Raw genomic sequence first — 27284 nt, 5'->3', positions numbered from 1 at the left:
ATTTTACAAAATGATTTTTGAACTAAAAACACAGAAAAAAATTGATTAAAAATTACAATCATTGATTTAAAACGGGGAAAATCAGGAAATGTAATATACATCTATACTCTTCATTTTAATTTGATCCTAAAAAGGAAAGTCGGCACTCATGATTTACTTTCCCCGGCCACACAAAATGATGCGGCGGGCCAGATTTGGCCCCCAGGCCGCCACTTTGTCTTAGAGCATAACTGCATTCCACTGCTCAAGACACACATTCATCATTCATAAAAACATCAATAAATCAGTCAGACAAATGGAAATAATAATAAATATATAAAACCTAAATCACACTGTTAAAATATTAAGATGTAGTGACAAAAGTGGTACATTTATGTATGAAAATCAACAAAAAGGGTCATGTTTTTGTGATATGTCTCTTTTTTGAAACAATTTTTGGTGGCTCATTAATATTTGGACATCTTTCACCGTCTGTAGCACTGAAACATTTAAATGGTCATCTTATTAGAAAAGCGAAATGGATTTTGTAGTTAGATGGAATGGGTCTAGCCCACGTTTTGTCTGTGGCGTATCCACAGAGAAGCTCAGTAGCAGAGAAGAGAGCAGAGCTCTTAACCCCTCAGCTCAGTCATGGCGTATCACTCTCCAAGGCAAATTGTTTTTACTTTGGACCCCACAACAGCAACTAAAGACCCCGCTGCTCATCCAATAACAGCAAATGAAATCACCTAGGCTTCCCTTTCTTGGTTTCAAAGGGACATGCTCTAAGTTGATTCTTTTCATTTAATTCCAGCAAAGAGATTGACGCTCCCCCAACCCCCCAAATAACCCACCCCCCACCCCCACCCTACTCCCCACTGCACCCCAGCAACACCAGCAAGCAACGCACGCTTGCCCTTTATCTGCTGCAGAGAGCAGGGCGGGGTGAAGAAACAGAGGATTATCGATTTGCACTCAAACAGTGGGCCAACCTAAAAAGCCCCAATGAATTGTCACTCATTATTGAAATTATCAGGCACTAATTAAACTGGCAACCCTAAGCCCCCTGGGCTGTGCTCATCTCCAACTGAATTCCAGCTCCTCCGACAGTAATAGGGAGGCAGCATTAGCCGCTGCTGGATGTTAATGAGACCTGGAAGCTGTCGGCGCCTCTTAGGGGGCTTCACAGGAGCATCGCTGCTGCATGGGAAGCGCAACTCCAGTGCAGCAACGTAGCAACGTAGCGAGCGGGAAAATGAAAGCGGCAGATTCGTGCATCATTTGGCGACCGTCGGCGTTATTTTCGCGCGTTTCCATCCTTTTCCCAGAGTTGTCGACGCGCCACCGTCTTTTTTTTTGCGAGTCAACACGCTCGGCGTACCGGCGAGAGTCTGAGTGACTTTATCACACGGTACACAGCCTGTTAATAACTTCCTCTGACAATTCCCCCTCATCTGCCGCTGATGACCAGAGGGACACGTGTGATTGTCATGTTTGTAGGGGGGGGGGAGGTTGAAAGACTCCAAAACAATGATGTCACGTCAGGCTCTCTATTAAAAGACTTCATATTTTGAGCGGCATAATTAATACTCTTGGGCACGCCGCTACCAAGTTGGCACTGCAGGCAAAGGGCTGCCACTCACCTGATAATTATTTTTGGAAATGGAGCCCAAATTACGGTGATTGACAAACGCAACAAAGCAGAGACAGCCTGCAGCATTGGCACGGGAGAAAAAGGAGAAAATAAGTGCTTATTGTATCGCATCCGCTTTCAAGCAGGATTTCACGTGGCGCTTTCATGTCGCGAGTGCGACTTTGGCGGAGGTCAAACTATTTAGCCCTTCTATCCTCTTGAAGGAGCAACAACAAAAAGCCACCGCGCCAGTAATTAACACTTCTGTGGCGTTTTTGAAGTAAATGTAGTTAAAGCAACAGTATGTCATAATTAAACACTGCGGTAGAAATGGTGTCGATACGGGGAGAAAAGTAAATGTGCTTATTTTGCTCGTCCTTCATGCAACGTCAGGGTATTCGATCAGATTTGGTATTGGCTGATGCTTAGGCAGTGACTTGATGATTTGATTTGATTGATTTCATTTTTGCATTTGTTCTTTCTCGTCTGTTTCGATGACATATCTAAATCTCGGAATGGTTCGACAATTGCAAATCAGCGGAGTTTTGCAATGACCTGAAAAAAAGTAATTCCCGGTTGGCGAACTGTTGTGACGATTTTATTTGTCGAGCCTCTGCGCATGCGTTTCACTTGGCAAAAAGACAAAAAGATTGGCTATGACGAAAAAAAAATGGGTATTAAGATCTGCGATCTAGCGTAAATAGGTTTCTGGTTAGTATTAGTTGTTGATTAATTTGCTGATAATGTCGTAGGACCAGGCTACTGAAAGGAAAATTACCTAATGTAGTTGTTCCATTTTTTTCTGAAATCACAGTTTGTGGTGGAAAAGAGGCACATTTCTGCTATTGAAAAGAATTGAATCCTCTGAAAGATCGTGAAACGAAAACAAGACAATCCGGATAATCATCTTTCTGTTCAATTTTCCTGTGTGTGGCATTTGTTCCGAAAATGGCTTATTAAGGAAAGTTTGGATCTGGCAAGCGCGTCATATTAAGGGAGCAGCTGTTAAAAAGCCGGTGATGAGCAACAAGCAGAAACATTTGCAGTGAGCTGCTTTTCAAACTGCGTTTCATTCACTGATGAATGCTGCGCTTTTTTGGCTGATCCAGATGGTTAGTGGCTGGCGACCACGTCTCAACAAGAGTGCCACGTCAGCGAGGGGTGGCAGAGTGATGTTTTCTGCTCCAGCGAAAGAGTAGGGCTCTTTTGGGTGCTTTCAGGTATCACAATAAAGGGAACCAACCTGCAGGTTCTCTTTACCAAAATTGTGTGGAAGATGCTGTTGATCTTTGTGAACTGCGAGCTTGTGAAGACTTTAAGGGCTGGATGAGTCAATTGGATTGGTCAATTCAGGGGGGTTGAGTACTAATTGGATGACAGCAGTGTGTGGATCAATCAAAACAGGATCCAATTGATAAAAACGTGATAATAATTGTGTTGGATCTTCAAAATCCTTGTCAAAACTAGTAGAATATTCGTTGCCATGGACAGTGCTAGACATCCAGTCTGAAAGGGCTGGCAGTGAAAGATAGCTATCAACGGCAGCCAATGAGCGAATGCCAAGTGGCTAATTTAATGGCTTGGCTATGTTCTTAAATTTGTGAATCTGACTGATGTCAGTGGCTTAACAGCCATTAACCTCACTGCAGATTTCTCAACACTATTGCTGGGAATTGATTACGGAGAGATAGTGTAGTGGTTCTTTCACTGGGCAGGGTGGGATTCGATTGGTGGTTGTCTCTATCCGCGACTGACTGGCGACCGGTTAAGGGCAGGTTTGCCCGAAGTCAGCCGGGCTAGGCTCCAGCACCCCGGAAACCTGACGCAATGCTGAAAATCAATGATTACAGTGTCATTTGAGATCAATGACCGAAGAAAAAAAATGCGCTCCAGGAGAAAGGTTGCTTTTCTTACGAGGTCCACAAGAGCCGGTGTTCTAGTCCCACAAGGTGGCAGTCTATCTGTGCACAACTCCCACCACGCACAAATCGGCCACTGGATCGCGACGCTCCTTAGACTAGAAGGCGAGGAACGACGTTAAGTTATTTGTTTTGTTCCACAATGAAATATTTATTGGCAGCGGACACCTTGCAGGAACAGACGATAGGCCAGGACGCTTCTTCATCTTCTCACACTCATATTTGGCTTCCACCTCCGCAAAGGCCAGCCCGTGTCCTGGGGGTGTTCAGCGATTCAGGGAAGTGCGCGGGCTTCGGATCCGCATTTCAAAGCTGGCGTGTTTGCAAGAGCGCGGCACAAAATGACCGAGCAATTATATGCCGATTTCCTCCGTTGCTCTCCCGACCGACTCTGCCCCCGTGCTTTATTTTTCCACATACTGTACATCTCTATTGTGCAAGGCGCGGACTGATTTATGCCTTTGCGGTCAGGACGTTTTCCACTCCAGCGGCAGATGTGAAGTTGCGGTGCATTCCTTGTCATCGGGGGTTGTTTTGTTTTCCTGCGCAACATGCGGAACACATCATTTACCATCATTTCGACTCGAAATACCGCCACGTCTCCGAGAAAGATTTGATGGAAAAGCAACTAAGGAAATCGCAAAGGTGGAAACTATAAATCGCCGGCGTAAAATCCAATCGGAGGTCTGGTGAACACAAACGCGCTAAGACAAGAAAAAAACCCTCACATTGCGGTGCGGTTTCCAGAACCACCGCTCACTTCGGACCTCATTGCCTAAAGTACTTTTCACTGTGCGGAGAAAGCCGGGTGGTAAGAATGGGAAGTATTATTTGCCTAAACTCCAAGTGGACCACTTAAACAGTAATATTATTGATTGTGGCAATAATTTCCGACTTCTGGTCTGCACCGGTGTGTCATTTCATGCAACAGCCCCTACCACGCTGGGAAAGCCATTACACAGGCCCGAATGCTAAACGCATTAACTGAACAGAGTCGAAAAGCATTTAAAAAAAAGACTCATTGTAGCCGGGCCACAGAAACGACCCCCCCCCAGACCCCCTCCTTCAGACTCACATTGCAGCCATGATTGAGCCGGTGTCATCGCCAGCACTGTACCTGGAAAAACTATTTTCCCGGGCCCTCGTTTGATCACGAGAGCGGGCGAGGCATGTCACGCCGGGTTATTCCCGTAGTTAATATGCTTTCACGAGCTGCCATTTGCGATCCTCGACTTGATTATTTTGGCACTCGGGCAAACGGCCACGGCTTTTCAGGTGCCGCGTACGGTATCAGAGAGCCCGGCGGTCACGAGGGGTGATCTATTCGCTGAGAAGGCAGGCTCCTGGCAAAAGACTCAGCATCTCGGCATAATGAAGCCGTCGCCTTCTGTGGGCCGGTTACATTAGAAATGCATGAAGGCCAATAGGTGGCTACCTTCACTCTGCTCCAAGCCATTTGTGTTTCCATCAACCAGTATCAAAGCGGCGCAATGTTTTTGGAGAGCGCGGCGACGTAACATGCAAAAATGATAGTCAGATAGCGGCGGCCGCGGGTGGGCTAGACGGCGTCCAAGTCGACGGCGACCACAGAAGGCCCGAGGCGTCAGCGCTTGGACGCCTCGAGCGCGGCTTGGATAAGCGCTCTCTTCCTTTAACGACACTTTAAAAAGCGCCATGATTTTTACTTTGCCGTCTCATTATCGGCGTCCACTTGGCACGCGCGGGAGACTCCCTTGCCCAGAACGAAGGCCTGAACCTGGGCAACTTTCCTACCGTCCACACCCCCTCCACAACCCCCCCTCCCACTCTTTCGCTCTTGGAGACTTTCAGTGCGTACTTAATCATGATTAATCGCTGCCTGGATAATCAGATACAACATCAAAAGGTTGGAGATGACAGTCCAAGGACGCTTGGGAGGAAACAAGGTATACCAGGCATTCATTAGCTTTGGCATGGCACTCATACATTAGCCCATAACCCTTTATTGTCCTAATTAGGCTGGAGAGGCTGCTCGTATCGTACTTTTACATACATGGTGGGATAGTTTACCTGCACCTTGACCACGGCGGAAGCCCCGCCCCCCACGGTCGTCTATTACCTCTTTTATTTGTGCGTCTGGCCGGCTTGGTTTTGCAGTGCGTCATGTTAACACTGAGCTGGGTAATGGTTTTGATTTACGGTCACTTACAGGGGACAAAGACAAGACAGCCTCTCCCGTTCTGTATTAGTACTTGAGTCATCTGAGCGCACAGCGCGAGGTGCAACCTGCGCTGTGTATTTCATTTCTTTGGTCCCCCTATTACCAAGCCACCACCCTCCGTCTCCTCTCTCTACTGTTTTAAGTCTCCCTGGATGGAGCCTGGCTGGCGGTGCAGCATTTTCCCAGCTACAGTAGCAGTGGTGCTGGGCCTTGTTCAACCCCATTATTTCTGGGAGCCAAATTCCCATGGTCCCAGGAACAGGCGTGCCAGCTCTGCCTTCTTGGCTCTCTTCCCTGGTATTGTTTCCTTTGTTACATCCAGAGCTGCATTTCAGTCCGTTAATGTTTGCGCTGGGAGGTCCGAATTCCCAGCGTTCAGCTTTAGAAAAGGTAACTTTGAGTTCAGAATGCAGACACTTTTTTTCTTCTCCCCTTTCTTTACCTTCAGAAAATTATGTTTTGTATTTTGATTGTTCTCCACCCCCCCTTCCCCTCCTCCACTTTTATACTTTCCATTTTTCTTCTTTGTTGCGAGCACCGTGATAAAACTCCAATGAAATGTTTGCATGGATGGCCACCATAAAATCTCTCAAAAGGCTCAGGTGGCTCTTCATCTAGAATCATGGTGTTTTCAATTACAACTGCATGTTTTTAATGTATATTTCCTCAATTTACACCTTTTGAACATTACAGTTTCGATTCACTAAATAATATAAATGTTCCTCTTGTTTTTCATTTGTAACATTTTCCTTTCTTATTGGCAAACAAATATAGATACTTCTGTTCTTTCTATTCTTTTCCATAACCATTCTATATTTTATTCAGATTATTAGTAGTCCCATTCCCTCAATATCAAGCAGCATTAGTGTCACATAGAATAGATTGATAGAATTTAAATACAGTTGTATGGGTGTATGGGGGAAAGCTAGATTTACCATGAAAAGGAAATCACAATTTTAGAAAAAGGGGCGAATATATGTTTATATACATAGTCTGATGTCCAAGAATGACAGTCGTCTATGGCTATCAATGGCACCTAAATATCCTCTAAATCAATTTAAATGGGAGCCAATGAGCAAATAAGAAACTCATTAAAAATATTGGCCATTTTGAGGCGATCACAGTGGTTTAAAGGATTTTAAACGAGGAAAACTGACTCGACCTTGTATGAATTCAACTCGTGAGTCAAGGTACTCGTGCTGTAGTTTTGCTGGAATTTAAGCCTACTTAAGTGGTTGTCAGCCCACCGAATTAAACTCCCAGCATATAACAAACATGAAAAAGATTCTCCACCCCTAATACCCCCAACCTGAGCTTCTACAAGAGCGATTACCTAAAAGTGTATCACGATTACCACTTGGAATCTGTCTCCCTATTGAGTCCTGATGGCGTTTTTCCATCTGTAATCCACTTTATCGCCCATCATTCCAGCCTGAGCACCCTAAACTCCTTTTCTGTGATGTGGGGCCGCCAAAGCCACCGTGGCAGCTCTCACACGTGGGATTAAACGCGAGCTTGTTGGCTCAGCGCAGCACGGCGCGAGCATATCCGACTGATGTCGGCCGTTCCGCTCGGAACGCCGGCGCTCGTCTCCCAGCGCGCAGACAGGCCGGTGTCAGGTAATTCTCTGAGGAAGAGCCACGCGCCCCTGCAGGGAACGGCGGGGAGGCCTGTAACACATCTCGGGAGTTGTAATAGCAGCTTTGAAGACTCCAGTCCACTAATCCCACATCATGTGATCATGTGTCTAATAGAGCGGCTCCTCACTCGCCACATTGTGGGGGGTTTCTTTGCTGTCACTTGCACCCGTTACAGTTGGGGTGGTATTATATGTCGGGAAAATAAATACACTTTCCTGTGGACACGCGGCGCCGAGCATCGGATCGGAGGTTTTACTGGGTTTTTGACCACACATCACGTGCTCGGTTAGCATTTTTAGACGAACGTTTTGAAATATAAGTTCTTTAGGAAACTCATTTTGCTAGACAAGGCAATGAAAAAGTCGCCAAAGCAAACAAATAGTTTGAGTTTCATTGCCACATTTGGTCAGATCTCAAGTTTTTCTGATATGTTTCCGTTATTTTTGGGGTTGAATTCATGCGGTTATGCAGTAAGTATTCTTAGTGGCGGAACTTAACAAAATAGTACTAATTCATTGCTGTACTTGAGTAAAATTGTGTTGTATTTTTCTGGCAGCTTTTGTTTTTAATCCTCTCTTGGCAAAACATGTGCATTAAATCCTAACTTTCCACTTTGGCAGCGCTGTTTACTTTATTTTACCTCCACGCACAATGCCAGAAGAACGTTTGAGGCAACTTTGATTGACTGAAATTAGCACCGCAACTTCATTCATCCAACAAAAAAAAGACAGCGGTGCATTAAAATGTACTACAAAGCTTTTTATCAGGCCCCGCCACGGAGTAGACGCTCCGGCAGCGGTTTGGATCGTAAGAACCAACGAGTTCATAAATGTCATTTTGTTCAAATTTTGAGTAGAAGAAGAACAAACAAAAAGTGTCCCCTGACTTGCAATGAAAGGATTGCCAATGAATTCTCTTAAGCACTCCCCTAATAAACACTTAAGAGAATTTCCATGAGCGGCTATGATCAATAATGGCATCTCTGGTGACGCAGCAGACAATCTTGATCACACGTGTGCCAATGCAATACCTTGAAGAATAGCAGAAATGGTCTCCTCCATAATCATAAGCTGTCAAAAATGCAACAAGAGCTTGCGAGTGGCGCGTGTGATCATTGTGGAAGCCCAGGTCTGCTGAGGTTTGCGTGACATTTTTAAGTCCTCCCTTTCTCTCTCGCTCTCCTTTTTCGAGCGATTATCTCAGAGGTACGGCACACATTAAATGGCTGAGTTAACCTTAACGCATGTAAAAACCGTGACGCCATTGACGACAGATGCGTGTAATCCCGCGGTTTGATATTGACACCTCGTGATCAAATGTTAAGCCCCGTTAGCAGATAGCCGTTGGCTCTCTTGGGGTAAGGGGGGGGTGACGTAGAGGGGGAAATGAAGCAGAGCCAGAGTGATGGGAAATGAGTCCTCAGAATTGTGCGTCTGTGTGTGTATGTGTGTAAGGGATACTGCCCAGCCAATCAATGAATACTTAAAGTGGAACCAATTCTTGTTCCACTTGGGCTTTGGCCCCCTTCGTTTTCATCCTCGCCGAGGTCTGCATGGCTAATTAGCGGCATGGCAAATGGATGCTAAGCCACGGCAAATTAAATCTTAGTTCATTAGATATAAGCTCTTTAAAGATGGAAAGAAAATATTTGAATTTTTAAAAAGTTTCAACGTTGCCGCGTCCTCATTAAAAATGGGACGTCGCAACGTGAGGGGAGGAAGTGGGGAAATGTCTTTCTTTGTGCGGATGAATAATCCAACCAATATGAAATATTAAGTCACTATTTTACCCGGTGTTTCTCCTCAGGCTGTAGTGATAGGCTGGATAATAGAAGGCTTCTGCTTTGAATAAAATACAGAGGTGCATGAAGGGGAAGCTCAACTATCTGGAGGCGAACGCACTTCTGAATTACATTGTAAATATATTCATTATTCCACATGCGCGCACATAAAAGAGGGAATGAAGCATTGTTGATAGACGTCAGTTTCGAGTCAAGCAGTAAATAAATAAACAGCTTATATTTTCTGCTAGGAAATGGGGGGAAAAAAGGACCTCGCCCGACTCGGCCTTTTAATTTTTAACTGTGTTTACCGCCTGGATGGACTTTGACGTGGGTCATAATATTAGGTACACCTGCTCATGCGACCCTATTTAAGAGTCGTGGAAAATTGTGCTCCCTTTTGACACGAGGTGTACTTTTTTCAGATAAATAGTGCATTGAGAAAACTTTTATAACTATTGGTCAAAGGCGATGAGAAGTATTTTTTGCCCATTTGCAGTTCAAGTGATTTCTATTTTGACTTATGAGGTCCTCGTACTGTACTTCTTGGTCTTATCGGTACTTGTGACCCCGTACCCCCCCGTGACCGGACGTTTGGTCGCCGAACGTTTGGTCGCCCGGACGTTTGGTCGCCCGGACGTTTGGTCGCCGGACGTTTGGTCGCCCGGGTGAATATAATTTTGAGAGCTGGTTTCAACAGTTGATATTTAGATATTAAACTCTCTCTCATGAATATAATTTTGAGAGCTGGTTTCAACAGTAGATATTTAGATATTAAAGTCTCTCTCATGAATATAATTTTGAGAGCTGGTTTCAACAGTAAACTCTCTGTAATGTTGTCAAACGTCCGGCGACCAAACGTCCGGCGACCAAACGTCCGGCGACCAAACGTCCGGCGACCAAACGTCCGGCGACCAAACGTCCGGCGACCAAACGTCCGGCGACCAAACGTCCGGCGACCAAACGTCCGGCGACCAAACGTCCGGTGACTACACGTCCGAGTACCATACCCCCCCCCCCACGCAAGTGCGACATTGATTTCAACTCACACCATTTAACTGCCACGATTCGGCGATGGCTGAAACAGATGTTGGCCGGCTCGCTGACGTCTCCTAACTGCCACTTTCTCGCCTGACGTGAGAGGAAACAAATTAAATCCCATTCAAAATTTGTCTCGGGAAACATTAGCGTTACTGGGGAACGCGGCGGCGTCTGCGTTATAGATTGAAAGCTATCGAGTTGACTTTACATGAATAACTTTCTTTGGCCTTGTTCTGTCTTCCGTCGTCGAGTTGTAAAAAACGGCTAGCTCGGAGGCCACCTTGTCGTAGGAGTTGTTACACTGTGTCCATTGTGTAACAGCTGTAAAACACGCTCCAAATTATTAACTCCACATGCCTGCGCCGCTGATGAACTGGAATCCCAGAACAACCTTTGGATTTTGGCCAATAACCTTGGAGGGGGGACGTTGATTGAGAACAGGACTGCAGATCCAGGTCACTTGTCGTACACGCAATGATGAGAGAGGGATGCGTGACCAATTCCAGGGTGTGGCACCATGACGCTCTTTGAATCATCTGTTTTGGATACCGTCACGTCAAAACTTTTCGGCAGAGCGCAAATAACAAAAGACTTGAAAGGGACGAGATGTTCTGAGGAAGGCAAGAAAAGTTCTGGTCCTCTCGGTGGGGAATGGGAATGCTGAGCTAGGCCAAAAATAGCAATAAACTGAGGTACCTCTACTTTTACCAGTGGGAATATATTGCGTTATATCATCCATAATACAGGGCTTAAAAACAGTCACTTGTAGAACTTTGACTTGTTCGGGTTTGAAACATTCTGAAAATAACCTAAATAGAAAAAAAATATGTTGGAAGATGTTCTGTCAGAAAACTTTTAATCGGTGACCACACAAGTGAATGATCATGTTTCAGTGCCATTAATGGTGATGGATGTCCAATTCATTGACTTTGTTCTGCAAAATCATATATATATATATATATATTTACCTGTATTTGGATTCTTTTTATTCATCCAAATTTGCATTGCATATATTTTATTTGTATCAATCTTCTTTAGATTTTTATTGTATTTTCCATCCAAATGTTAATTCAAGTTTTAGATTGAGTGCAATTTAAGATCGCTGACAAATTATGGCTCTTTTGGCCCCAGTAACACTAATCCAGAAAGCATTAATGTTATTTTGTCTGAAAACAAAGCAAATCTCAATTGAAAACAATGCTATATAATCATAAATAATGGCTGTCTTCTTAAAAATAACTTTGGGGGCTCTTTAAATACACAGTGGATGCATAAAAGCAAAGAAACAACGTCAAACCAAAAGCAGCAGAAAAACAACACCCTAAAAGTTAATATCAGCAAAAAGATGAGACAGTGTCCAAATGACTCCCCAATTCATGACCATCATTATTGTGATTATGGATTGCGCTAGCGGGACTGACGCAAATTTCAACATTCCTGTGACGTCTTTCAGCAATGATGTGACACCCAAAACCCAGGAGTGACTGTCTGTCTTTCCCCGCAGGAGGAACAAGCGAGATGATTTGTTGAGGGGCCCCGGGGAGCCAGCGAGAGCGCCTTGAAAACAGGTGGTGCGACATCACGCCGCGGCGCGCCTTCGGGGAATATTTGTACATGTTCAGGAAATGCAGGAAAAACAAAACGCATCCTCAACGCGACAGATAGACAGACGCAAAATGCCACTTACGACGAAGACGGTGAGTACGCCATTAGCTCCTGATGCTTTCCCGCTCAAATGTCATATTTGAATGTTTTATGTATTCTTGAACTTACTCAATTGCAGCTACTTTCACAAAAGACAACCATTTTAACACCAGATGTTTTAACCTATGACCTGGCGTACACATGTGGACATCACATTATTGGTTGTCAAGTCCACTTATGATGTGGACATCATTTTTCTCAGAAACTACATCTTGTAAAAAGATAATTCTTAGTTTTTAACCTCATTTGAAGCCTAATTATAGCCTAAATATCAAAGAGAAAATAAAAATACATGCTTTGCAAGAGTTCGGGAGGTTAAGGCCTGCAGAATACTGCGTTCTGTTATGTTTGGTCGACCACATCAAGAAAATTAAGCCTTACTGATCATGTCAAGGGGTGAAAAAACTTGGCTTGTTATTTTGTAAATCCGCCCTGAAATGACAGTGTCTTGTCAAGCACATTTTCTGAATAGGCCGATGATAAAAGCTTTCTTGGGTGGCGCCCTTTCGCGCTCCGGTGACGATTTGTACACAAGCCATTAAAAAGGCCATTTTCCGTAATATGTCCCCTTTCAAGTACTTACATTGATGAATGTTGTGATTTTTCCCTCTCCTATTCAGCGTCGTTTACAGTTGGACAAGAACAATTTCTTCCTTATGACAGATGGCTCCAAAATGTATTAGCAGGGAGTGCGACTGTCAATCCTGCTGCCCAAAGGTCCTTACATGTCTTTTTTCCCCCCGCCCAGTGTTGAAAAATGATGTAATCAAGCCGTCCTTCCTTCCTCGCAGTGCTCCATCTATCGTCTCTCCAGGCCTGGCGGTCCCTTTGGCCTCGCTCTGGATCAAGTCCCCCCACAAGGCCCCCCCCACTGACCCCGTTAGAGATGCATGATGGGCGGCCCTGTCACCTCAAATGGCTGCCCGGGTCCGGCGCGAGCCTCACCCCTCACTGTGAGTAAACCTCTACGTTATTTCGGTTTTATGGGCTACGGCCGGATAACTCGACGGAATGAATGCCGACAACTTCGTTACTGTCACGCGGGGCGAGCCAGTCGAGGGAGTGACGTGAGCGCGAAAACGGCTTCCGATGGAGCGCCGTGAAAAGTTATGTGGCGCGGGGAAACCAAAGCGCCGCTCAGTTCGGGCTGACCGGCGGCCGGTAGCGAAGCCGACCGACTTCTATCCCGAAGACGGCGTTCAAAGGGGTTATTTAAATTTCAAGGCAGACGAACGCCTCGCATGTGATGTGTTGCTTCAGTTGCGGAGAGCGGCGCCTTTGATGGCGAGGAGAGAGGGGAAGACGCCGGCTTTGTTATTGAAGTAAAGAATAATAAGGCCACTGCATGTTGGGCTGTGTACAGAGACCTTGATATCAATCCAATGCACTATGCATGGCCCAAGCGCAACAAGCAGCCAGACAGGAAAGCGTGTGCCTTTTGATCCCGCTTTCCCTCTGTTGTCTTTCATCTGACCCATCCTCCCAAATTGTCACCAACACGCACACACACACACACAAACAGAAAAGAAAGATGGGAGCGCCACGCACCCTGGGGGGCTCGCTCCGGACATTTTTAGTCATTAGGTTCCAAAGAAGGGTGCCTGGTGTCTTTTGGAAAACACTCGGCTGTGTACATGGCGGGGCCAAGTGGCCGTGGCGTTCCCATTCCAGTTTTGTGTCGTATCAAATGCTGAAGAATCTAGTGTTGGGTTTCTGCTTAACTCCTTTGCTTGACGGTGACAGACATTCAATCTGTTAAAACTGGGAAATCTGGCAGTGAGTAATCACTATTGGTGTTAAGACACTCCTGAAGTTAAACTAGCAGAACCTTCCTGAATTCATGTTTGGCTAAAGCACATGTGTCAAAGTGGCGGCCCGGGGGCCAAATCTGGCCCGCCGCATCATTTTGTGTGGCCCGGGAAAGTAAATCATGAGTGCCGAGTTTCTGTTTTAGGATAAAAAATGAAGAGTATAGATGTATATTAAATTTCCTGATTTTCCCCCTTTTAAATCAATAATTGTCATTTTTTTAATCAATTTTTTTCTGTGTTTTTAGTTCAAAAATTATTTTGTAAAATCTAAAAGTATAAAAAAGCTAAAATAAACATTGTTTTAGATCTATAAAAAAAAACTGAATATTCAGGGCTTTTAATCCAGTTCTTTTAATCCATTTATTAAAAAATATATATAAATATTATATCTAAAATGGTTCGACCCACGTGAAATCAAGTTGACGTTAAAGCGGCCCGTGAACCAACCCGAGTCTGACACCCCTGGGCTAAGGGGTCTTTTTTAGTGTGAAAAATGCCCAAAATGCCAGAAAACAACCATAATTGGTTCCGCCAAACAGTCAAGCCCGTTCAGGCTTCTCAATCTTGCCCTTAAAGCCAAAAATGACGTTTCCCCTGACAGGCAGAATTTCACCTCGACTTTACCGGTAATTTTAACTTCGCTATCTTAACTGAAGTTGCATGGAATAATAATAGACTATATTGTTGTAGCGAACGCTACTCGTTTTATTTACACGGTGAGGAGCTGCGTTGCGTAGGAGAGAGAAGGTTCAGTTTCCTCCCCTCATGTCAGCGAATTACACGCTAGACGCGACTGAGGCCATGAAGGCAAGGGCATAGCAAAAGATAATGTTATCCTTGGACTTGATCGGCTGAACATACATTTTTCTTCTTCCAACATAAATTTCCTCTCCCCGTCACAGTAGCGGCAGACTTTAATACTCTGGATTCAGCATTTCAACTTTGTCAATTCCATCCCTTTCACCTCAGGGTGGCATTAATAATCAGCAAAGTGAGTGCAGAGTAAATGATGCATTTGGAAGTTGCAGTGTTTCCATAGCGCGTGGTTCATTTCGTTTCCACTTCCAGGCACTTTGGGTCAGAGGGAGGCTTGCTTGCAGGAGGATGATGGAAAAGAATCCAATTGAATTACAGCAAAGTTGAACCTTTTATGGTGGCCTCACAGTCACAATGCGTTGAACGAGGCTCTGTGGCCTGTCAATCAATACAAGATAGACAAGCCACTTTAATATGAGCTGTAACTTTATGCTTTTTGCCATTAGTGCACCAAATGATACCACACTCAATTGTTTTATAATCTCAGTCGGATTTTATTATGTCACTTACTATTTACATGACATGCATGTTTTTCTAGAATTTGGAAAGAAAGCAAAGTACCTGCAGAAAACCAACATACACTTTGTTCAAATCATTAAAAAAATCCAACCATGTATACCAGATAGACTTTAACACGGCCAAGTTTAACTGAAAACTTTAATTAACCCTTGTGCAAATGCTAACGCTTTAATTCTTTTTTTTATTACCCAAGATGAGAAAAATTAAAATTTTATAGGCTCACTGCACACGAACTGTATATTTAAAATCAAATCTATATGATATTACCCAGGTATTAGTGCCTTGACTTATGAGTTTAATTTGCTCCGTGACGATTCCCCTTACTAAAAATATGCTTAACCCATTTTGTATTTCGCCATTGAAACCTCCACGAATCCATGACCACCATACAAAAAACACCAATAATCAAATGTCACAAACTTTTTTTTAATACATAGCATTACAGAATTATTCTTTAAAGCACAGAGTTAAAATGAATAGACTAGTTCCATATTAATTTAAGGCGTTAATTCAGTAGTGCTCCTTTTATTGTATACTCGGTTAAGTAGTGCTAAAATTCTAGTGTAACCGGATTTTGTACTAAATTCGGTTGTTTATTCATCGTCGTTAATAGCAGCCAATGGGTTAAGAGTTTCCATCATAACTTTGGAATGCATCATTAAGGGCGTAGCACACATCCTTACATTAAAAACAGGGCTTAACTTTGCACAACGTTGTCATGAAAACACACTGTCGTCACATCACAACAATGATATATTTTTGCAAAGCTGTAATAACTTTAACCATACATATCAATGTCATTTTTCCCCATTAACCTCCTAAGATCCAGACTCTTGCGAAGCATACATTTATATTTTCTCTTTGATATTAAGGCTATAATTAGGCTTCAAATTAGGCTTTTTTATATGATGTAGTTTCTGAGAAAAATGATGTCCACATCATAAGTGAACACCTGGCCCTTGTAGTCCAAAATTTAACATTATAGTCTTGTGACAACCAAAAATAGGAGGTTAATTTAAATGGTTTACATTGCAAAGGCTGCCTTTTGCGACCAATATGATGATTCCACATCGAAAACAGGTAGTTCTTAAAAGTTTACTCCCAACTCTAAACTTTCCGTTCCTTTCAGCGTCTCGCTCTGGAAATGTTTGCCTAGCCCGTCGCGGTCCCCCCCCCCCAAAAAAAAAGTCCTCCAGAGGAAGACTGACGTTCAAGTGATTTATCTCACACATAGCAAAGGGAGGCTTTTATTGTCAAAGGCATCAATGTAGAAAGGCTATTATGCCAGTCTTCCACATCGATTTGGAGACGACCCGACGCCACAACGCCGGGTAACAACAAGGTGTTGGTACCATAATCATCGTAATATGTCAAGTATCGCCAGCCATCATAGATGCTAGTCTCAGTTTAATGATTCTGGGAAATTGCGGATTACCCGAGATATGAGAGCAAGCCTACAGTTTTCATATAGTGTGGGAGGTTGCAGGGGCTCTGTATTAGTAATCGCAGGGGAGCGCCGAGAGGTGGGAGAGAAAATCTGCTTCTTCTCTTCTCTCATTCATCATCGCCGTCCTCTGGTGAGGAAACATGGCAAATGGCCAAATGAATGCACTTCATAAAGCGCAAATGTCTCCTCTGATGTGCCTCTCGCTGAGGATCTGCACGGAGGAGGAGCGAGGGGGGGGCGTAGATTTCCACAGATATATTATTGTCAAACTCCGCTGCCCCCGCTCCGGAGCGTTATTATGATATCGGAGGAGAAGATTTTACAATAAGATTTGGCGACTTCAGCCGCAGCCGTTACCATAACCGCATTATAGTGATGGCAGCACTTTTCAATAGGAGAGCATATATTGTCTGACTGGATGATAAGTTTCCTCAAATAAGCACTCACTCATTTTTTTTTTTGTGTCGGGATGCTTTTGTTATTCAGGATCCTGACTAAAAAAAAAACTTCCTTTGTGGATAAAAGTGGATGAGATATGGATAGAGCGAAAGAGTCGTGCCTCATAATAAGATGGTCAGTGCCACAGGGAGGTGCTATGGATCTGTATCTGCTAAAACCAGAGACCCCCGCACCCCCCACACACACATACACACCCCTACGACCGCCCTCCCCGCATCACATGCAGAATATTGACTTTAATACATGAAATGTTTGTGACACCTCGTTCAACAGCCGCAATATCAGGTTTGATCACGGACAGCTTGTCGGGCATATTGGATAAAAAGAAAAAAAATCATGGCAATATGGAGCAAAGGGCTGCGATAATAGTGGCAACCTGCGCGGTATCAGGAGACGACTCCTTCGGTGTGCATCCAAAGCTAAATTGAAACTTGGGAAGAGGACATTGACATCTTTTATTGCCAAAACTCCAAATATGGAAATGATTCAAATATGGAGGTTGGGTTTGGAAAACAACACATTTTAGGTGGAATTAGTTGTCCAATTAAAAGTCGTGCATCCAAATTAAGGTCAAATATAATGCATGTTTGAATTGTAAAAAAAATAAGTAAAGAAAAAATACAATTTTGGCTCTGATGAAACCATTTTTTGAAAAAAATCTATTTTTGTTTATACCTATATTCTGAATCATTTTGATCCTAAATCTGAAAAACATTTTGCAAATCCAAGATAATTATGCTAAAAACTATGTAGCCTATTTTTTTATCTTCATACATTTAGAAAATGTATATAAATAATGCAATAAATATATACAAAACTTTTAATTTAAATAATCAACTTTATTACATATCAAATTGTCTTATGAAAACTGGATTTTCCTTCTTAAATGGGAAATCCAAATGTATTGTACAGCAATGCAATTCATATGCAATATTTAGAATTTTAATATATTAAAATATTTTTTTAGATGTTAAATGACAATTAAGCCACATAGCCGCACATGATCTACATTTTTTTTTTCCAGCCATATTTATATTAAATAAATAAGGCACACAATATAAATTGAGTTAAAGTGATGCTTTTTTTTGCTCTATTTTGTATTGGAAAAAAATCACAGTTAACAAACTCCACGCACAGTTAATGTATAGTAATAAGAAAATATTTCCCTTAAGATACTCGGAGCTCATCAAAACATGAACACACTAGCATAACAATATATTATTCATTAATGGAATCTTAAAATGGACATTTTATTTGGCTTCAAACAAAACAGCATTAGTTGTGGAATACTTCTCTGTCCACTTTTGATCTGCACCCGTTTTAATTAGTCCGGATTTTCGGAGCATTCCCAGCAAATCGTCAGCAACCGACCTGATGAAATTATGGCAACGCCGTGGCTTTTTTTGTGATGATTTTGCGGGGAACTAATCTCGCCAATGTTCTCATGCACGTGTTTACGTTTGTTTGCGTGATTAGCGCAATTACGCCTCGTCGGCACACAGTCCCGCTTTTGTATGGCTGTATTAATTACTCTATTGATTCAACTTAACACCTAATGCACAAGTAACATAAATCATATTTTCCACTTAATTATGGTGTTCCTACCTAATTAAGAGCAGAAGTGGAAGCTGCCGTGGTCGGGGAAATAGAAGAAAATGTACTATTTATTCCCACTGCTGTCACAACGTAAAGTAATGCGATTAAATTGTTTGCGCCAGTATCCGTGTGAATTTGTAAGATTATAAAAACACATGGTAATAAACAGCCTTGCTGATTTTATTTAATTAGGTGGTCTTTCTTTTTTTTCCCTATTTTTTTCTTTTTTCATTTAAATTAGAGCTTATTGGTGCAGAATCGTTGCCAACTGGCGGTCCGTCTGAAAAGTAAGCGTGCGGGAAGGCGAAAGGGTCAAAGGAGGAGATCCGGGAAGGCTGCGCTGACTTATAATTACAGCCTCAAAATGGCATATTTACCATCTCTGCCAGCGAGGTCGTGCCTTCTGTCGTAGTAAACGTAGTGGAGTATGAAAGAGCCAATTACGGCACACTGGGTGACCTTTTAACAACTATTACCGCGTCCCATCAACACATTATCGCGACAGAGATAGGAGCGGGAATTGCCACGTCGGGCCCGGCCGTCGCCGTCGTCTGACGTCGGTGACAAGTGGCAGCTTTGAAGAATCAGCACAATAAAAGAAGACAAGCGCCATGGAAGAGAGGGGAAAAAAAACGAAAGAGATACGGTAGCAGAGTGAAGAGGGTGGGGTGTCGAGTCTTCGGGATTGAACAATGGCCTCCGTACAGTACATTAGCTGTGGATGTCAAGCACCCCAGTCGCTCCCAATGAAAAGCACAACAAATAAGACGTTGGCCTGTTTGTATTCATTATCAGTCAGCACATGCCCCGGCTCCTGCATTAAACATTAGACTGCCTCTGATGTCTGCTTAACAGTTTAATTCCCTCCCCGCCGCTCAGCCTGTCATAATAAACCCAGCGAAGCACACACAAAGTCAAATAAGAGTGTGAGGGGGCCGCCTTTGTGTATACGTGTGTGTGTTTGTTGCCATGCGCGTGCCGCCGCTTGAGCGACATACACGTCATTCATAATAGCCCCCCATTGCCCGGCTTGGCTTTATTGTAGTTTATCTGATCACAGATTAAGTAGATCTCAAGAGTGGCTGACCTCCCCGGTGTGTATTTGTGGCTGGTTGGCTGGTTGCGTCTGCCTCAAACCATCAATATATTCACCACCCACAATATTAGGTACATTATATTCATTCACCCAAATGTTGCAAGTGTACAGTGTCATATTGGCTACTCTTTATAATATAGTGACTAATAATCATACATTACATGTCAAATGTATCTCCCGGGTGATTTACTGTATACCCACACCGAGCTTACTGCATGCTTTCGTCATCCGTTTCCAGTCAGAGTGAAGTTATAATTTTTTATGGAATCTAGAACACAATCATTCATACTGTTATGAAACATCTCCAAAGGTTTTATACAGTGCTTAGGAATTAGTTTGCTTGCACATTAAGGATTTTGTCTTGCCATGTTGTAATATGTGAGAGTAGGCATGTGGCTTGCCCAAAAATGAGTGTAATAAGCTAATAATCAATAACGATTGCTTAAGTTTTTTTTACAACGGGGCGACATATTTTAGAGTGACTACAACTACAGATTGCCAAATTGCGAGACTCTAATTGCTTATTGCTCCACCCATATACATTTTTTTATTACCTTATTGATAAACTTTTTTTTTCGGTTTCAATGTATCTGTATTATGGAGTGAGATTTTAGGACATTGGTATTGATTTCTATTTTCCTTAATAACATATTTGATACTTGAAAATTGTCGCATATTAGACGAAGCGGGCAGGAACGAAGGCGTTTAGTTTGGTGGAGGTTCCCAATCAATTTGACATTGTCTCATTAGGCGTAGTTTGTATCGCTAAGACTATTGCTCAGTACAAATATGGTCTCTAGTTGCGGCTTGAGAGTTATACAGTGTTATTAAATACTGTATTGGTTGGACGTTAAGTCAAATTATGCACGATGAAGATGGAAAAAAAAGTATATATAATTCACACTGGACTAGAAGTAAGGTAATTTTTATGTTGCCCTCAGTTCCTCAGTAGACACAAAATCAAGTGAGGACATTCATACAATTAGAGGGAGGAGCTTGGGAATGAAAAAAGTATAATTTGCAGCTGAACTAAATTGGCAGTAGTCTAATTGACATGAGAGCCATCATGAGTATGATTATGTTACTGCATATTTATCGTTACATGCTTTGTAAACAATAATGCAGCCTGTGAAGTTGGATGCCTTGCGCCCTTTTCAATCCGTGTTATAACATTTCGAATCCATTTAACATTTTCCTTACTTCATTATCAGATGCATGCATCTAAATGAGATATTTCATGCATGCGCAAGAGGTGGGCGGGACTAAAGGCAAAAAAAATTGGTGCTGATCCAAATTAGGATCCTTCAGGTCTGCCTCTTATTGAAGGGTATTTCTTAAAATTTACATATGTATATATTATACATGTAAATATTAATATATGGTTATTGCGCTTTTTTATTTATTGTGAATGTCGTGGCCTGTTTTTTTTTTAGTTGATGCGTGTCCATGTGTGAATGTGTCCTTGGCATTTGTTTTCTTTTTTTATTTTTAATCTCTGCCTCTTTTTGCACCCATTATCTCTCCACGGCAGCCAGAGGTTGGCACAGGCATGGCGTGGTCATAACAGTCTCCTCTAGTGAGGGGGGGGGCAGCTTGGCAGGCGGCTACAATGATGCCAATTGCAAGAAAAGAAAAAAAAGGGGCGGAGGCGAGGACAAACGGGGACCGAAATCCCCACTCCGAAGAGATGATTGGATTAATTAGATAAATCCACTGTATCCAACGCGAAGTCGCCTTGTCCAGAAATGTGTCGCCGCCCGTTTGGTAAAGGTATGGCCTCTGACACGCGGAGATGGCGCTTGGCACGAGGGCTGACCATCTGCTCGCTAATCCCAAATGCGAAGTCCTTCACTTCCAATGAGCCTCCATTTTATTCCATATTACGCCACTTTGATAATCTAATCCATTTAGCCGCGTAGTCGGCGTGGTAGGCACGCGCTAATCGCGGGGCGGCGGAGGAAGGCAACAAAAGCCGTCTCTTAATATTAATAAATCACAAGCCTGGCGCTTCACTGTAAATATGTTTCAGCAATGTTATCAAAGAAGGGGAGGGTTTCTCTTATTTCTCTCTCTCCGGGAAAATAGTATAATTACCCCTTGGCGTTGTGAGAGAGCAGAAAACAGTTTGAGGCTTTTTACTTTTTCATGACATTTGAGGAATCATCTCAAAATTTGGGAGGGGAGAAAGGAAAATAGGAGTTGTCGTCTGCTATTCAAATGCTAATATGTGCTCAGTGCCGGAAAAGGGGTGCACGATATTAGTAATTCAACATGTTACCATTGTGTTGGGGGTCTCGCGCGCCTTTATTTGCCTAGCAAACCGCGACAATGCAAGTCTGTCTTTTTTTTTAAAGGCATATTTAGCCAGCAGAATGTTAACTAAGGTAAGCAGTGTTGTTTTAGCCCCTTAGTAACCACGCCAATTATCTGAAAACTTATTTTTTTCGACTTCCATGCATCCCCTGCTTCTCTCTCGCCATCTGCCCCCCCCCCACCCATCCAAACTACCCCCCCCATCTCCCCACCCCCCCACTCCCCCACCCTCCCTCCCCTTCGCCAACACTCTGGAATTTTTATGAGATAGGACAAAAATGGGCACTTCCCTTATTAACATCTCACAGTGGAAATCAAATATGCAAGGAAAGTAGTGTATCTACTAATTAGTGCTGAATTCATAATTACTGTGCTCATTGATGGAGATACATTTGAATACGTTCATTTCCTTGGGGAGAGAGAGAGGCAGGCTGTCCGGGATAGACTGGGAAGGGAAGAAAAAAAAAATCCCCTTCAGTGTAGCCCCCCACCCCACCCGACTGCCTCCCCTCTTTCTTTTGGAAATTAGGGATCCGTGGCACATGGCGATACTACCAGACTAAGATCCGAAGTGCCCGCAATTTTCTTCAGATATAATTAATCAAGTGAAGCATGTAACCTAATGAATGCGTTTGATATCCGCTCCTATTCAAATACGGGCTTTATCGCGATGCGCGCCGGAATGGCTCGGAGCGATGCGTAGACAGTGACATCGCTTGGAAATGTTCCTCAACAGTTTCTTTTTGCGTGTAAACAATATCCATGCTTGTCAAGGCATGAAGGGAAAAAAAGAGCGAGGGGGGGGGTGGAAAAAGAGAGACACATTTTTAATTGCAGTAAATTAATAACAATTAAGCCGCAGGATGCCACGCGGGTATCTTGACAGTGCTTTGTTGTGGTTGCCCTGGAGATCATTTCGCCGAGGGCCTCGCAAATATGACGAGCAGGTGAAAAGGTGCACCGGAAAAGTACTTGGTGGGAAATTTAGGAGAAAAACAATAGTAAGCCAAGTTGTTGACTTTAGAATTGTGGATTAGTACCGTATTTTCACGACTATACGGCTCATCGTATTTTTAGCCGCAGTGTCAGTAACGAGTGCTATTTCTGTATTTTAAACACACAAAGGACGCACTGTTTTTATAGACGCAACCAGGCATGGCAAAACATACACCAGCTTAAACATACACGCTACACCCACACGCTAAAAACACGTTTTTAAAAAGGCAACGGAAGCAAAACTGAGTTTGGTTGTACTTTATTTCACCATTTTACAATGTACTCACGTCATCATCACCTACAAATCCATCAAAGTCCTCATTTTCTGTGTCCGAATTGAACAATTGTCCAAATGAGTCATCGAAAACGCTGAGTTTTATACGTTCGTCCAGGCAGCCACAATCCATTCGCAAATAGTAGCTAGCGTAACTATTCCAACGCTGTCTTCCATGCTTCGTAAAGCTGTGTTGATGTCGATGGCCAGGCTACAATCCATTGGGTGTATTGACAAAATAACTATATATCCCAGCAGTCACTGCATAGTACTTTTTCTACGGGAAAATAGTAGAGTCGGGGGCTGCTTGCCGTAGTTGTGAGAGCTGTAGAGGATGGTGTACCCTATCGACTGATTTATTTTATTTTATCGTGATAACAATTTTAGTATTGGTCCATATATAAAGCGCACTGGATCATAAGGCGCCCTGTCTATTTTGGAGAAAATGTAAGACTTTTATGTGTGCCTTATAGTCGTGAAAATACGGTACCTCCAAATTGGAACGTGCCCGTGCCATATGAAGTAGGACTACGATGCGATACAATTTGAAATCGAATCAAATTCAAGTCTAATCGCAAGTTGACTTTGGCTCCGGAACGGAATGTGTTCCACTTTGGAACCTCCGTCGCGCTCAAGGATTGATAAATGAGCGAGCGGGGGGCTGGATCGAAGAAAGTGAAGAAAATGAAAAATGCGAAAGCAAACGTAGTCGCGGGCGGGACCGACGGACGTGGCGAGCGGGTGGGCCGGGGAGGATCCATAAGTCCTTAGCGTGACCTCCGAGTGTCAGAACGGAGGAGTCACGTGACGGACAAAAGGCTCGCTAATTAACAGCGAGGACTCTGGGAAGGCGCTCCGTAATGAGGCACCATGCTGGACGGGCCTCCAGTGAGGCACTTGGCCCATATGCAAGGCCAGCATTGCAAGAATTTACATACTGTGGGTCAATTGAACATATGCACACTCAAAACTGACTAATGACTTCCACTCTGCGCTCTGATTCTATTTCGCATCCCGGCTCTGTGGATGGCCACGCTATAGAGCACTAATGAGGAGAACATCAGGAGGCACATGACTGCAAACATTAATATATGTATCGGGACCGGGGGTTCAATATTCAACCTGGTTACTGAGGGAAATGGGTACAAACCACAACATTTTCCACGGGCACAATTAAAGCTGCCTGAGCACGACTTGTGTAAATGGGCGGGGCTTCCGACTCTGATGGGCAGGGACTAAAAGTCAATGTCCGGTAAAAAAGCAATGTTGTCTATTAGGGGCGTATACGTGTTACGGTGCTTGTTGTAAGAGTGACCTGACCTACGTTTTAATATTGAAACGGCCATTCGGACAAATTGTGTTTTGACTTGCATGGACGTTAAATCCATTTTTACTTGGAGAGACTAGCAGAGATGTCCATCGTGGTCAATAGCATTTGATGAGTTGAAGTCCTCTATCACTTCATAGAGAATGCCAAAGCACAACAATTTTATACATATGTATATATGTCTATATATATATGTATATATATGTCTATATATATACATATATATAGACATATATATATATAGACATATATACATATATATATGTATATGTGTATGTGTATATATGTATATATGTCCATATATACATATATACATATATGTGTATATGTATGTGTATATTTACGCATGTGTATATGTATGTCTATATACATATATGTATGTGTGTGTATATATATCTATATATATGTGTGTGTGTGTGTGCGTATGTATTTTTTTCTGAACCGTTTAACCTAACAAGGCATTTACCAGCAGCACGTACTAAAATGAAGCTCAATATTATAATAGTTTCCTTTTTTCAATAGTTAATTCTTGCTAAGAAAAAAAACATATTTATTTTTCAAAATTAGTCGTCATGGCAAGTTAAAATAGCGAGCCAAAAACCGTAATGTTCAACATTTTAATTTTTTTCCATGTAAATTGCTGAAAAAAAGCATTGCTTGGGGGGATTTTCTTAGTTTTGATACAAAATGCGTTGTTTGGTAAAGACTGTCGCAGTAGTATTTGGCAACTGTGCAGCTATTAAGATAAACATGTCACTTGAAACATTGTCTCCGTATTGGGACCTCAAGTTTCAATCTTAAATGCGGTTGTTGATGGGAAGTGGATACAAACCACAACATTTACTCCAGGCAAAATTAAAACTGCATGAGCGAATCCTCCCCCTGTATAAATGCAGGGACTTGGCCGTCTGATCAGCAGGGAGCAAAAAAGGCAATGTCCAGTAAAGTGCCCATCCTTGTCTTTTTGACGCACATTTACTCTCCGACAGCTGATGCCCGCTTGCTTCACTACGAGAGCAAGTTTGGGGGTGGGGGGCAGTGTTTGTCCATCTTTACGTTGCCGCTCGTCTGCGTGCTTGAGTGCTCGTGTGTGCATGCATGCGTATGAGTGTATATTTGGGCATTTAAGTTGACTGCGTAAGTGTTGGAAGGTGTTAAAAGTAGTGCTGGTGCTGAGTGCGTGTGTGGGTACTGTATACGTGTTTGGAGGGAATGTGTGTGCGGGAGGGGGGCTCTTATTTGGCTGGGTGTAAAAAATAAAAAATAAATGCCCCTAGGTCTCCTGATGGAAGAGACAGGTATTAGCTCTGAGACCTCCTCAGTCCCAGCTTGCCATTAGTTTCCTCTCCAGCTGCACCAGGATCCGGACTATGAATCTGCCATGCTTGGTCATTCATCAGTTTCACAGTCCGCACCAGCACACACACACACACACACACCAGCACGCACGCACATTCCAATAACAACACTGCGAAATAGCGAGCGAATGGGTAAGAGACAGCGAGAGAGTCTGTGAGAAGAATAACTCATCACACGTACAGACATGTGCTTGTGTTTATGGCCGGGGCATGTTGTTTTGCACATGTGTTTGGAGTAGTAGTCCTTGTAGTAGTAGTAGTAGTAGTGGTGGTGGGCCAGGCTCTTGTCTCCACCTGATTATGTACACGTGTGCGGGCAGTCTTCCACAAAAAGAGGTGATGAGACATGATATAAATTAACTCGGCGCATAGTGCACGCCGGGCCGTTTCGCACGCTTGAGTTGCTGCCGATGCGGCTCCCACAGAGTGATGTGGAACTTCCTGGCAAACAGGAAGCATTTTAAAAGTTGGCCCGAGAGTTATGGAATTGCCCGTGGAAACATATCGGCCGAGGTCAAACGAAGGGGTCACAACTCCGAGACTTTCAGTGTCAAGGTCTCGTCTCCACGGGATGGCCGTGTCTTTTTTTCCTTTTTTTCCCTCTTTTTTTTAGGAAGCGCGGTTTGTTTTATTTATAATCTTCTGCCTTTTGAGATTGCAGTCACTTTTTTTTGAAATACTGATGCTTAAAGATAGATATTTTCCCCCCCTTCACGGGAGAAGTATAACTGCACTAAAAAGTCAATTTGACCTCCACCAAGGGCCAAGTAAAATATTGTGCAGCTTCATAAATACCCACCTGCTATGACTTAACTTTGCCGCTAAGATTAATGGATGACAAACTGAGAAAGTTGTCAAACGGACTTGCTCTCGTGGGAAACACGAGGATGTTTTAGTTTATATTGGCATTATAAAATTATCTGCAATTTTACGCTTTGAACACAAAAAATCACACTACTGCCGCATTTCTGTGCATTTTTGATTGGTTATGTGTTCCCAATACATTCAAATGTATGGAAATAACCACTTTATGTTGCATTTATTTACTGTTTGTAGATTAATTGTCATGTGTTTTGAGTAAATTAGACTTAACTTTGTTTGAATTCTTGTTTTTAACTATTTATAACGGCGATAGGCATCCAATCCATTTGAACTGTTCAACAGAACAACAACTCTCGACAAGTTAACTATATTTTCGGAGCGTTAAAACGTCTGTAGCCCACAGCGTATAGTAAATATTTGTATGGAAAGCACATTGCGCCCATAAATCTGAAACTGTCGAATGCGAACTCGAAGTTGTTTTGTCTTAGGAATAATAGTCTTTTGTTTAAAAATGCGGTAGAGTGCAAAATGCTTCAAATGGCTGTTTTCCTTAT

General features: G+C 43.0%; 1 protein-coding gene across 3 annotated transcripts in view; it reads left to right on the top strand.

Moving 5' to 3' along the window:
* Positions 1-27284, top strand: part of LOC144084812 (methylated-DNA--protein-cysteine methyltransferase-like) — a 124974-nt gene that overhangs the window by 32412 nt on the left and 65278 nt on the right. For all 3 annotated transcript variants that reach the window (XR_013303915.1, XR_013303917.1, XR_013303918.1), the window contains 3 exons: positions 11697-11889; positions 12517-12613; positions 12688-12849. The gene's annotated coding sequence lies outside the window, so the exon portion shown is untranslated. The remainder of the gene's footprint in view (positions 1-11696; positions 11890-12516; positions 12614-12687; positions 12850-27284) is intronic.

Source organism: Stigmatopora argus, chromosome 11, assembly GCF_051989625.1.
Source record: "Stigmatopora argus isolate UIUO_Sarg chromosome 11, RoL_Sarg_1.0, whole genome shotgun sequence".
NCBI classification, from domain to species: Eukaryota; Metazoa; Chordata; class Actinopteri; order Syngnathiformes; family Syngnathidae; genus Stigmatopora; species Stigmatopora argus.
The sequence above is the reverse complement of the archived record's forward strand: the minus strand, read 5'-3'. Positions and strand labels throughout refer to the sequence as shown.